The sequence below is a fragment of the Lissotriton helveticus genome, chromosome 2_1 (assembly GCF_964261635.1).
Source record: "Lissotriton helveticus chromosome 2_1, aLisHel1.1, whole genome shotgun sequence".
Lineage (NCBI taxonomy): Eukaryota > Metazoa > Chordata > Amphibia > Caudata > Salamandridae > Lissotriton > Lissotriton helveticus.
The window spans coordinates 366,759,937-366,772,856 of record NC_136059.1 but is presented as its reverse complement, the minus strand read 5'-3'; positions in this window follow the sequence as shown (position 1 = coordinate 366,772,856).

Here is a 12,920-nt window from a genome sequence, read left to right as displayed (position 1 = left end):
TTGAACTTTTGTCGGGAAGTCTTGGCTTAAAAAAGTCTCACTTTCCTTCTACAGAACAAGGTGGTGGTTTTCTTGGTAGCACACATATATGCTAAAATAAATTTAAAAAAAGAAAACCAAAAGAAAAAATATGCTAAGTTAATATGGAGGACATGTGCTTCAATAAAAAACAAAAAGTAAAGCTTTGCACTGGTCTTCTATGTTGGAACAGTAAACAATGCTAGAGTATACAGAATATTGTTTCAAAAAGGTGGCATGGCTTTGAAGCCTTCAACAGTGATTCCGAGTGCATGTATAAGAAAGTTGTGGTTCAGTAGCAATGAAAGCAAGGATGCTGGTACTATTATTTCTTAATTAGCACAAGTCTGTATTTGTAGGTGAGCAGCAGGGGGGTGAGACAAAGGAAATATCTCCCGAGGTCAAGCTTCTCTAGATGCAGAGTAAATAAAATAAATAAATAAATAAATAAATAAAATACTGTTACTTAGACTACCTGACATCCTAAAGACCAGCTTTTGTCTACTAGGCAGAGCCAAACATTGGCATCAAGCCGATGGCTGAAGAGGGCTGTTCCACTGCCCAATTGTATGTATGCTGTTCTGTAAGGCGAACGAATTAGTGAATGACACTAATGACTAACTAAAGTGGGCTTACCAAAAGCCCATTTACTCTAAGCAAGATTAAGTATTATTTTTAAGAGAACACGAGTCTGGTGTGACATCTAAGGCAGTCCTTTTTGGTCAGACCTAAAACACACAGATATAGATATAGCACAGGGAGCAGGAGCTCAGGGCTCCCATGGCTCCCATGCCTCCCATGCATAATATATACAGCACTGGTCTAGAGCATCTTTCCTGAAAGACATGGAACAAGAATGGAACTACAGGACCAATGCAAGGTTCCTTGAAAGAAATGGAACAAGTGTAGTACTTCAGTGCCAGACAATGCTAGCTTTATTCAAAGACATGCTGCAGGGCCAGTCAGTGCAAGCTTCCTTCAAATACATGGAACAAATGTGGGGCCGCAGGGCCAATGCAATCTTCAAAAGGACATAGAACATATTTGGCACTCAGGGCCGGAACAAGCTTGCTTCAAAGTTATGGAACCAGTATGCAACTACAGGGCCAGTGCAAGTTTCCATCAAAGGCATGGAATACGTGTGGGACTCAGGGTCAGAGCAAGCTTTATTCAAAGACAAGGGACAAATGTGGTACTGGGCAGCACCAGTTAGAACAGTATATAATGAACAAGCAGCATTTCAGACGTGGCACACATGTAAGGAACAACACTGGGGTATATAAGTACGAGCTTGGCATAACAAGATTTCCACACGCAAAGCAGGTACCGAACCATGCACGAGTACACGCTTTCCTCACATCCATAAACCAATCCGGTCAGAAACAATGTAAGCTTCCCTCACATGCACAGAACATGGACAACATCTGCAGCAACATTTAAAGCCTGTGTGTAACCATGGTCAATGGGCCATATTTGGCAGCAGTGTAATCTGCCCTCACTCACAGCTGAGGTAGAAGACGGTCTTCAGCAGTGCAAACAAAAATATCCTCACATATAAAACAGATATCACACTCGCAGCAGCATCTAAGCTTATTTTCAGGTACAAAATACCCAGGGTTAAGTATAGAGATGGGTGAGTCTTTGAAGGCACCTTATCATATTTTTACATAATATTTGTTGCACATAGTATTTGTTGTACGATTTTCCTAGCAATATGGAATTTGATGCCTGATAAAACTCTTCATGATTCTTATTTTAGGCGATTTTGGAACAATTTGAACACATGGCTTTTCATGCAAGCCTAACCACCTAACCACCATTGGTGAACATGCATTATTCAAGATCAATTAACATAAAATAACACAATGTAACAGGTACCTCACAAACAGTGGCCCGGTGATCAATCTATGCTATGCTTCAGAGCAATTTGAGTTGCAAACCTTGCTCCTCAGTTGCAATGCATGACTGAAAGAAAATGAATTCTACTGATAAAGTGTAGTAAACTATTCCTTGTCTTCAAGGAGACACAAGTTGAGGTACACCTACATTAAGAGAGCCTAATTAGTTTGCAAAAGGGCCACCTTGACTGAACCAATCACACCACAGAAACATCTGCTTCTTGAAAGGTATGAGGATCTGTGGTCTGGCCTGCACTGCTCATTTAGTGTGAGAAGTGTTATTGAATTTATCATGAGGCAAAATTACTTGCTTGTAATTGGAAAAAAGTTTAACTAGGGACCCTGAGGTTTTACCAATGGGTGATATTACTAGCTGATTCTGTGTTTCGGCAGTAGATCCTGAGTTTCGGTACCCAGGTAATATACGTTTACCCTCTTTCTAAACTGTTTACCCCCATGCAGATTTCATCAGGAATTGCCTGATGAAATATATAAAAGAATAAACTGTGACTATCTGAAATATATTACATCTTTGACTATTGGGATCTGGCACAAATACAGGCAGAACAATTATGGACCACAGACAACTGCGCTTCAATGAGCCTTTGTCTTTTTGGTCAATAGTAGTGTTAGGATAGTTTTTTTTCTCAAACTTGTTTTTATATAATAAATATAATATCAGAGTCGTTGGAGGGACCGCTTACAGCATGCCATTTCTTAGAGGCCTGCAGCAGAACGATACAGCATCATACAGAGGCACAAACTGGTCTCATGGTTAACAAGCACATACAATTGGGTTCTCCAAATCCCCACTCTGTCAATATATATACTTCCTCAATAACAAAACCCTCATGGTTCTCCTGTCCTTCCACGTCTTTCCCCTTTTGTGTGATTATTGCTCCACATATCATCAGGTGTCCAAGTCTCAGAGATTGTGAGATTTAAGAATGAAAAAACCCAAAAAGAAACCGAAAGTAAACCTATCCTAAAAAACTTTCTAAGCAGTGTGTGGGTATCTTAGGGTTGTCTCTTTGTGTGTAGTAATTATCAATTTGGGAATCAAGGGAGTGTTTGTTATTGGCAGGAGGAACCTATTCTAGAATATAAAGGCCCTGCTCTTCCTCAAAATTGAAATAGATGCAGGGCTCTAGTTTTAGTGGGACATGTCGTCAATGTGACACCTCTTGAGAGATATGCCACTAATCGGCACCATGTAAACTCAAAGGCTTTGAATCATCCCTGAAGATATCTGCCAATCATTCTATGGTAATGGGCTGCCAGAGATTAGCATGCCCTTGGATGAGCGCCAGGGCTTCCTTCTTCTTCCAAGCGGCAGCTATGGTCCATTTTGCCGCCCCTAAGTATAACCATGTAATCACCTTGTCTCCTTTAGTTTCATATTTCAGACTTTCATCTCGGAGACCTAATAAGACAAAGGTCTGAGTTTTAGGAACTTGGTATCCCACAATGGTTTTGAGTTGTGCAAGGATTTCATTTCAAAATGGGCATATAGTCGGGCAGTCCCACCATAGATGCCTGAAATCTCCCAGAAGACTGCATCCCCTCCAGCACAGATCTTATATTCCGGCAATCTTTTTTTGTAATTTGGAGGGGTGTAGATACCAGTCATACATGCCCTGTAGTGTGCCTCCCTCATATCCATTGAGTGATTACATTTTATGTTATCTCCCCATAATTGTGTTAATGTTTTTCTCTGGCATGTCCATCTGTAGCACCTGCTCCCACATAGTTTTGTGGCATGCTTGTGGGGTGTGTAAAGTGTCTAAAAGTAAAGAGTATAAGTAGGAGATGGTCTCTTTAGTGGTCATAGCCTGCCTAACAAACTGTTCTATGTGTGTAAGGTCCCTTGTAGCGGCTGCTCTATACAGAGGTTGTTGTATCCATTGTTGCAGCTGATTATAGTGGTATTGTTCAGAGTATGGCAGTCTGAAGTCCCTTTTGCAGTTCTCAAATGTTAAAACATCCCAGTTGTGAAAGAGATCTGCGATTGTCAGCCAGCCTACCTCTCGCCAGGCATCAAAAGAACCTGGTTCTAACGTGGCGGAAAAGCAGGGTTAAAGTGTATGGGTCTACATGGTGAGGGGAATGTTGTCCATTCTGCTCTGCTATTTACTTCATCCCATATTTTCAGTGAGGGTTCATGTAGGTGTACTGAGATAGGTGTTTGGAGGCCTCTCCGTTTTAGGCTTCCATAGGACGTCCCATATGACTCATCCCACTATGGCCCTATCCATATGTAACCAGTGCTTGTCCGAGGATCTGAATGACCATTCGGCAGTCACTCTTAGTTGAGCCATAATATAGTTAGGGTGAAAGTCTGAGAGGGCCAGGCCTCCTCTTTCTTTCAGTAGCCTGAGGAGTGTATGTGGTAGTCGGAGTGTGCAGTTTTGCCAGATGAAGCCTGTAATACATGTCCGGAGGTTCGGGAGAAAGCCATGGTCCAGGGTAATCGGTAAACTTTGAAAGAGATAGGTCAACCTTGGGAGGATATTCATCTTTATCACATTAATACAGCCAAGCCATGGCATATATAGGGGAGACCAGCGACAACTGTCTGCTTTTAATTGCTTGAGTAGTGGGGGCAGTTTGCCTTATATAAGCTCGTAAGTTTGGGAGTAATCCGGACCCCTAATTATCTTATATCTTTCTTTGTCCATTGGAGCATTGAGGCCATCACCAGTGCTTCCATGTAGCTGCAGGCGAGGGTTAAGTTAGCAGGAATGATTTAGTTCTATTAACCCAGAAGCCTGCCATAGTTTCAAAACTGATTAAGTCTGCCAAAAGGTTTGTTAAAGAGAGTCTTGTATCAGTTAGGGTTAAGAGGATGTTGTCTGCTAATAATGATATCTTATGCTCCGTTCCCCCAAAGGTTATCCCCTTCAATAATGGGTTAGCTCAGATTTGATTGGTCAACGGTACAATGCTTAAGGAAAATAGTAGCGGGCTAGGTGACATTCCTGTCTTGCCCCTCTTCCAAGTGATAAAGGTGTAGAGCTATAGCCATTAACTATTACCCTTGATCTGAGGGCGTCATAAATTGTTATGATCATTGCAATAAAATCATCACAGAAATCAAAGTGTGTTAGGGTGAGAAAAAGAAAAGACCAGTCGACGCAGTCATATGCTTTTTCTGCATCAAGACCCAAAATTAAAGTTGGGATCTGTCTATTCGTAGTTTTTTCTTTGAGGTGTAGAACACGTCTCACATTGCCATGGGTCTGCCGGTCCTTTATGAATACGAATTGATCCAGGTGGATCAGATCAGGCATCAGGGATTCGAGACGGGATGCTAGGATCTTTGTGTAAAGCTTTGCGTCCAACTTGAGCAAAGCTATGGGACTATAGGAACTACAGAAGCTGGCATCTTTACCTGGTTTCGGAATAAGTGTTAGCAGAGCAGTGCAGAGCCTCATTCATAGAGACAGTAAGTGGTCCTCAGGTGACAAATTACCTGAAAAAAAGGTTCAGGTGAATCATCAAATCCGTGCTGAAGGTTTTGTAAAAATGTGCCGTGAGGCCATCTAGGCCAGGAGATTTATGACATTTTAATGAAGCAATGGCATCACAAACCTCTTCTTCTGGGATGGGTTCCTTTAGTATGTCGTTTTGGGCATCAGTAACCTGGGTGATTTGCAACTTGCTCAAATATTCTGTCTGGGACCCGTGATCTACTTGTGCACTAGTATATAGGTCATCATAAAAGTCATTAAAGAAATTTGCCTTCTCTAATTCGGGTGTTGCTATTCTACCTGTCTGTGTGCATATCATCTCAATATACTCCTATTCCCATTTAAGTCGTAGTTGACGGGCTAGGTGTGTACCAATTATATTCCCTTGTGAGTAAGAACTTTGTCTAAGACGCAGGAGGGTGAATTTCGCTCTATTGTTGTATATTACATTTAGTTTACTGCTTGCGGCAGTGACTTTCTGCTGAAGGGTCATAGTTGGGTTTGCATTATGGGACTGTTCTAGCTGGCATAGGTCTATTTCTAGTAGTGCCCATTCTGGGGAGGCGTGGACAAGCCGGCAACTAAAATGGCCGCCTGGTTCTGAAGCTCTGACGAGCATTTCAGCTTCATGGCATGCTGCAACAAGAGGCGGATGAGGGCCTGACCACACAAACTGAAAGACAAAGCTGAAAGGTGCCCGGAAACCCCCAGCAGCGGAGCTGAGCAAGATCAGTGGCATGGCCCGGCATAGGTGGAGCTCCACGACTGCCCGACTTCCAGGCCGCTGAGATCTGTGAAGATGAGGAGCTGACGACACGGCGGCACCTGGTGCCGAAATCTGACCTGCATTGCCGGTGAGGTATCGCTGCGCCCCTCCGTCCCCCTGCCCGGCGGCACTGGGACCATGACTGTCTTCAAGGGCGTGGCACGCACACCACCATTGGCGGCGCGACCTGGGTGAGATCGCAGCCTGCGGGCCCTTGCTGTAGCGCTGCGGCGGACCTATGTGAAGCTTGTGGCGGCTGGAGCGGACCTTCACTGGCAAGAAAAGGCTGCATCAAGAGACCACATTGACCCCCTATAAACACTGCAACGGGTGAAAAACAGGCAGTGACTCCTGCATCTTGCTTGTGGCGATCAGTACACCTTCAGCCTGCACAGACTTCACCGCCAGCACGCTGGGGCATCACGGTGAATCCCGCAACTGGTTCCAGGCCGCACATTCCACACTCTGGTTGCGGCCTGGTTGCACCCGCGCCTAGGCCCCCTCTCCAGCAACTGAGACTGCATCCCAACAAATGCCCAGTCTTGCCATTTGAGGAGAGCCGCCACTTACTGTCTCTGGGCCCCAGAGGTTGTTAGTGACAGCGCCAGGAAACTAATGGTGTCAGTGCGCTTTATAAATTTTGCCTAACATAACAGTGACTCCCTTCAACACACAGGCTTTAACATCAGGATTGGCAGGCCTTGGCCTGAAGCGTGCTTACATGACACGGAGGCTCTGCATTCAGTCCACGTATATCTGTCTGGATCCTGCTCTCACTGGTGCCATCCCCTGATCAACTTGATGCTCATGCTATCTTATCCTGGCATTCCTATCCCACGTAGCTGATCACCCATCAGAAGAGATAGAGTGTAATAGGCCCGGAACACCTGGCACCTCGGCCAGTCCAGCTGGAGCCCCGCAGGTCACAGCGGTGCTGCTCCGACGCAGCATGGGCCATAAAGACCCCAAACAGAAGATGCTACCATTTGAGAGACTAGTCGACCCGCACCATGGCCCCAGCATGGCAGAGTCTTTACAACCCGCAGAACACAGAGAAGGCCCCCCAGAGGTGTACGCCTCGCTACTCTAGGAGATGAGAGCCGACTTTAAAGCACTAGACAGTCAATGCAACCTGCTTGACAAGAACATCTCCAGTCTTGGTGCCAAGATCCAGGTGCATGATCGACGGCTTGATGTGGCGGAGGCTCACATATCAGATATCGAAGATGGGACTGCGCAATCTGCTAAACGTCTGGAACGGGTTGAGTACATCCTAAAGGAGCTGGCCATCAAAAATGAAGACCTCAAAGCACGCATCCGCCGCAACAATCTGTGCATACTAGGTGTTCCAGAGACGACACTCACTGGCCTAGTCTCCCCCCCAGGCCCATCGTGGCGCGCATCATGAACTTCCGGGACCGAGATGCTGCACTCCAACTGGCCAGGGAGCGAGGAGACGTGGACTGGCAGGGCTCTAAGCTTTCCTTTAATCCAGACTTTACAACCATGGTACCAGACGCAAATTCAATGGGGTCAAGGCCACCCTGAGGAACCTGGGACTACGATACGGTATGCTATATCCTGCCAGACTGAAGGTCGACACGGATGGCAGGTCTCGTATCTCTGAAAATCCTGTGGAGGCACAGGAGTTTTGTCGAATCTACAAGCAGAATAACAATCAATCCGCCAGGATCGGAGCGGGTCCTTCCCCTCCGCACAGTGGATCCGATGCAAGTGCCGATCTCTTTGCTAGTTCTGGCACGGGCTGACTCAGCTCCCTAACTCATGCCAAGTTGTTCTAATACTATATTGGAAATGCTTTCTATACTCTGAATTGTTATTACAATTAGCTGGTAGCTTATTTGGGCCTTGCCGCCCCCCATTGTGTATCCTTTGAGATTTGTTTGGTTTACTCTGGGGTGCTACTTTTTGGGATTATCATACCAGCGTAAAGTTATTTGGTACTTCACTTTCGTTCTCACTTCTGGGATTGGCCCTTCCCCAATTGGGGTTTGGCTGGGCGAAAGGGATGTTCGCATTTGTAATACATGCATATTGATATGGGCTGAGTCGTTCACTGTTGTCTATCACTGTTTATTGTCGCTGCAATACCATGATGTAAACGTTGCACCATATAGATGGCCATGTTTGGTAATATAGAAGGTCCCTCAGACCTCTCCCTAATATTTTGGAATGTACGAGACCTTAATAACACTCGTAAAAGGTGTCAGGTAATTCACTATCTATTGCGCCACAAGGTGGATATTGCTTATTTATAAGAGACATTCCTCCCCAAAACGGATACGGCACACTTTGGTACTAGCTGGGGTACACATAGATATTTTGCTAACTACAGCAACTACACAAGAGGAACAGGCATTTTAATACACAAGAGGGTCCCCTTCAGCTTTAGCTCCGTGCACCGGGATGGCGAGGGGAGGTACCTTGCAGTCTCGGGGTCCCTAATGGGCAGAAATGTCACACTTGTATGCGTCGACGCCCCAAACACTGATGCTCCCTATTTTTTTCATGCCCTAAATACCCAGCTTACCAGGTTAGAGCCGCAAATCTTGATTATTGGTGGGGATTTTAATTTATTGCTCAATCCAGGGATGGACAGCACCTCCGGGGCCCCAGACTCAAAGCCACGAGCCCGCAATGCCTTGTGGGAAATTTGTGACCAGTTCACTCTGCTGGATGTCTGGCGCAAACGAAATCCCAGCACCACAGAATATACCCATTACTCAGGTCAACACAACACCTGGATGAGGATAGACTTCTGACTGCTCTCCCCATACATTTATGGTTGGTGCACCTCGATTCGCGACCCTTCCCAGAACTTATTCAGACCTCTCCCCAGTTACAATTCACCTGAAAGTTCCCCGCCCTGAGGGCTTCAAAAGACAGGGGCGCTTCCCCAGTCGCGCTCTACACGACAAAGTGTTTAAGGCAGAGATACGCGAGGCCATTGAGGACTACATTGCCATCAATACTGGCTTGGTGGACTCATTGGCAATTTTATGGGAAGGCTTTAAAGCCGTTATTAAGGGTGCATGCATTGCCAAACACGCAGGTGTCCTCAGGGACCTTCGCAACACACTGGCCTGTCTCGAGCGCGAACTCAAGGCACTGGATGGTGCTTCCACGCAACCCATGTCACCCACTCACGAGAGCCAACGTTTGGGTCTCCTGGATGACTACAGGGAAACGGCAGACTGGGAAATGTTATACCTGGGGAAGTACCAGACAGCCAGACAATATGGAGAAGGTGAGAGGCCTGGCCCAGTTGCTGAGATTGCCCTACCACAAGACGCACATCACAGAATTACACACCTCTGGCAACCACACGTACACCTCCACAACTGACATTCGAAACACATTCCTGGAACATTTTTTGACTCTGTAGTCCACCAAATTGGGGAGCACTCATGAGGCACAAGAGGAATACCTAGACGAAATGGCTCTCGTCTTTCTCGAAAGGTATATGCAGGACTTTCTAGCGGAACCCATCTCTGTTGCAGACGTGATTGGTGCCATAGACACTATTCGTGGCTCCCCGGCCTCTGGGTTAGATGGATTCACAGGGGATTTCTATAAAGAATACAAGGATCTCCTCACCCCCAAACTCATTGAGGTTTACATCGAGGCTTTTGAGGTGCAACTCCTTCCACCTACACTCCAGGAGGTGGTTATAATCTTGCTCCCTAAGCCTGGCAAAGATCCCAAGCACTGGGGTTCATACAGGCCCCTGTCCCTCCTAAACCTATACTATAAAATATTAGCCAAAGTCATCTCCAACCGGTTGCCCCAAGTAATGGAATTTATCATATCCCCAGCACAGTCCGGTTTTGTACCCCATCATTCAGCCTAAATCTTAGAACACTCTTTGCAGTAATACATAGGATCAACCCAGAAACCCCTGCAGCAGCTATTCTCCCAGACACGGAGAAAGCCTTTGGTTCATTAGAATGGCCATTCTTCCTTTCTGTCATGCGTTGTATGGGCATGCCCATGGGTTTCATCGCCCCAACAGTGTTGCTAAACAATAAACCAACAGCAAGGCTTCGCTGAAATGACACACTCTCCCATCCCTGCCAGCTCTCCCGCAGAACTCGTCAGGGCTGCCCCCTGCCCCCTTTATTGTTTATCCTGGCTATGGATCCACTGATACGTCACTTTTAGGAATGGCACTTACATAGAGGACTACAATTCAACACTGGTCCCCTCCTGGTTTCGCTTTACGCGGATGACACAATTCTGTATGTCAATTACCCCCAAGACAATTTGGACCCGCTGATCAGGGAAATTATCAGATTCGGCCGTTTCTCAGGCCTAGGCATCAATTGGCATAAATCAGTCATTTTCCCTCTGACAGTTAGCATGAAACCATGGGAATGTGAATTCCCTCTGGAGTGGTGCAATGACTCAGTTAAATACTTAGGCGTCCATATCCATTTGGACACTGCCCAAATAATAAGTCTAAATTATGGATGAGCCATAGACACGCTTGAAACACAAATAGAGAAATGGCTGACACTACCCCTATTGCTAGCAGGCTGAGTTTCGATTCTGAAGATGGTAGTACTACCCACATTTCTATATCTCTTCAACAACATACCAATTCCTCTCACCAATAGCTTTATTCGAACACTTCGTACTCTCCTAACCCGCCTGGTTTGGGGGGGAAACAGGCTCAAGTCAGGTGGTCAGTCCTCATGTTGAAATATGACAGGGGGATACAATGTCCCTGATTTCCAGTTATATTATGCAGTGGCCCATTGTAGTTACGCTCACTCCTGGTTTCACCCAGAAGCCTGGATCCCATATTTGAGGCCTGAAGAGGATCTCGTTCTTCTGGAGTGGCTTTTGACTGTCTTACCAACTGGCGTCCCCAGAGATCCCCCATACATCCAAACCGTGTCCACCACAAGCTGGGCATGGAATAAACGACGCAGGCTCATGGGGGTGAACACACTGTACTCTTTGGCACTACCCATCATCAACCCCAGGTGGATCCTAATCACGGGGGAACGCTTAGTACAGCTCACTCTGACCACATTTGAACTATCTCGTAAGGGTGATTTATATCCTGGGGGACACATCTTTTCATTATCAAAGGATGCTCGTTTCCAATCTGGGAGCATCATGGACAGGTTTGGCCTGGGCCGCATCAGATCCGCCCTGCGTTCCACCTTGCCGTCCTTTCCAATTGAGCTGGCCTCGTTTCTCCCCCTCACGATGATTATAAAAAACACAAATAGCATTCACTTAATTTCAAAACGATATAAGGCATGTGCTGCTCTGAAACCTATAAATGATGACAGAGTACGCAGCACATTGAAGGCTGACCTTGGGCGATCAATCACAGACGAACAGTGGGCCAAATGCTGCACAGTCACGCAAGCCATTTGACTAAATAGTAGACACAAGCCCTACATTTCAAATTTCTGCGCCGTATATATTTCACCCCGGCTATGGCACACAAAATTGACCCGTCCAAACCGCACAACTGACAAAAATGCTCTGCACCTCATGCCGACTTCGCAAATCTTACCTGGACATGCCCGAAAACTGCAGCATTCTTGGGAACGCATGCATTATACATTAGGGCACATGATCAATCTTCCTTTGATCCCCACCCTAGAAGTGGCCCTATTGGGATACACAGTCAACTTTCCTAAGGAGATCAGAAGGTTTGCATCCCTGGGTCTCCTGTTAGCGAAGCGGGAAGTAGCTACACACTGGGAGCGTAAGTCTGTTCCTACTGTCCAGAACTGGCTGAACAGTCTGGCCTATTGCAATGAGAATAGCGTAGTATACGCAAGCGGGATGCCTAGTACATCTCGGCCTAGGGACATATGGGGCCCATACCGTTCATATATTGAAAACATATGCCAGGCATCTGGCTCCCAGCTGGAACAGGGCATTGTTCCGGTGGGAGTGGGGTAAACCTATCCTTGCATTACCTAACGTCTGTATTGCATGACAGGTGGACATGAACCATCCAGGTATAAGTCACCGCAGTTAAATGTATGACACTACTGCTGGGATTTCTCAATGGGCGGGAGAGTGTATGTGAGGGTCTCTCATGTTTAAAAATGCTGCACTGATGTTACAGTTTTTACCTACCTGGCGATTAAGAACATGACAGTAGTTTTTGGAGCGGGTATTGATTTATTGTGACAATGTTTGACAATGCACAAGTGAACAAATACGCATGTGTGCTTCTTCTGTATTTAGGAAATCTAAAAAAAAAGTTGTGCCCATTCTGCTGCTCTTTGCTTATTGAGAGCGGAGTTTAGCGCTATACATTTACCCCTAACGTAGGCTTTAAATGCATCCCAGTTGTTACCTGGAGAGGTATCTTGGAGGTCATTTATCTCAAAGTATTCCTTAATCGCCTTCCGGAGTTCGTCTTGCAACAAGGGGGGAAAAAACAGTTCCCGGGTCTTGGTGGTGGGGCCGTCCATTTCAGTGTCACCCCTACAGGTGATTGTCCGGAGATCGATATTGGAAGTTTTTAGACTCCGACTCATAAATATATAATCTATTCTTGGGTAGGTGTGATGTGTATGGGAAAAATGTATAGTCATGTGTGGTAGGGTTTATCTATTTCCATGCATCCTTAAGGCCTAGAGATGTAAAAACATTTTTGAGAGGTCTCAGGAAGCTCCCCGTAGTCCCCCTATTTGTGTGTGTGCTGTCATCACCTGAGTGCGATGTCAAGTTGAAGTCCCCCATGCCTACTATGTCTCCCTCTGAAAGCCC